Below are 1,474 nucleotides of genomic sequence, written 5' to 3'. Positions count from 1 at the left end.
TCATTGCAAGCCAGAACACAGCAGGTGCTAAGGAACTAGGCTTTCAGTCCCACAACTACTTAAGACATGAAAGATGGTCTTCTTTTGCAATTAGTAAAAACAGATGTCTTGAGTGAAACTGTCAAGATGATGCCTCACAGGAGATAGGAATAACAGGGAGCTCACAAAGGGAATGGGACAAACAGGATGCAGTGGCTTCTTGAGCACCACTAATGGTAAATTTTGCAGAACCTGTTAATACACATTCTACTGGAAGTAAACTGAAACTTCTAGGTTATATTTATTGGAGCTTATAGATCTATGTAAAATTATTTCCTTGACACTGTAAGAAGTTGAAGTAGAGAGAGAGAGAGAGAGAGAGGATGAGAGAGAGAGAGAGAGAGAGAGGAGAGAGAGAGAGAGAGAGAGAGAGAGAGAGAGAGAGAGAGAGAGAGAGAGAGAGAGAGAGAGAGAGATGGAGAGAGAGAGAGAGAGAGAGAGAGATCCACCAAATGTGGAGAAGATAATAACAGTTCACTATTACAGTGATTGTGTAGATACAAATTCATACAGAATATGAAAATTGCTATATGTAAAACATCATAATTTTACATGCTTTATTTTCTATTTCTGTTAGGAATAAAACAAACAATAATAGTAATAATAATAATAATCGTGAGAAAAAAAAATGCAGCTGCTTTAATAAGAAAAAATACAGAAAAAAAAAAAGAAGAAAAATGCAATCCTATTTCAAGAATAAATATTTCTATGTAAAATGTGCAAGTCATGGATTTACAAAACAGTATGGATATATATATAACAATAATTCCTGTTAGCAATTTGTATTCAATGTAAAACCCCCAAACAGCTCAAGTGTATAACAATAAATAATGCACATGGTACAGGTTTTGTGCTCACTTGGGGAGAGGAGGACTAGCTATGGCCACAGTCAATCTGTCTCACTTCTCTATACACATCTCACTAAAACAACAATAACAAAGTAACAAGAGAATATTTGGACACCAATATAAATAAACCTTTGAACCAACCTTGTTAACTAATATGTAGTTGTTTGGTGCACTATGTCACGGCATTGAGAATTATGGACAGAGATTAGACTTTGTTGATCACATTGTTCAAGACACTTCCAAACAGTTTCAAAACAGTCCATACAGGAAGTGAATAAGCCTTTAAGATTGATGCATGAATAAAAAGGAAAATCATGATTCAAACTGAATAACAGTTCCTTGCTAGTTACTGAATATTACTCTAAAAAAAGGAAATTGGTTATGAGAAAGCATCAGAAATATAAATTAACACACCTAGAACTCTATATAAAAAATTCCAAAAGCTACTTTAGAAATAATGTTCCTAATAAATAGTATAAAAAAAAAAAAATTCTTGATATATATATATATATATATATATTTATATATATATATATATATATATATATATATATATATATATATATATATATATATATATATATATA

The 1,474-nt window shown here is 31.5% G+C and overlaps 1 protein-coding gene across 5 annotated transcripts in view; it reads right to left on the bottom strand.

Moving 5' to 3' along the window:
- Positions 1-404: 404 nt before the first annotated feature.
- LOC135104218 (probable serine/threonine-protein kinase kinX) overlaps positions 405-1,474 on the bottom strand; it is a 31,119-nt gene continuing 30,049 nt past the window's right edge. For all 5 annotated transcript variants that reach the window (XR_010270330.1, XM_064011353.1, XM_064011352.1 and 2 more), the window contains one exon: positions 405-1,474. This exon is cut by the window's right edge and continues 924 nt beyond it. The gene's annotated coding sequence lies outside the window, so the exon portion shown is untranslated.

Source organism: Scylla paramamosain, chromosome 10 (genome assembly GCF_035594125.1).
Source record: "Scylla paramamosain isolate STU-SP2022 chromosome 10, ASM3559412v1, whole genome shotgun sequence".
NCBI classification, from domain to species: domain Eukaryota; kingdom Metazoa; phylum Arthropoda; class Malacostraca; order Decapoda; family Portunidae; genus Scylla; species Scylla paramamosain.
This window is presented reverse-complemented; position numbering and strand designations above follow the sequence as displayed.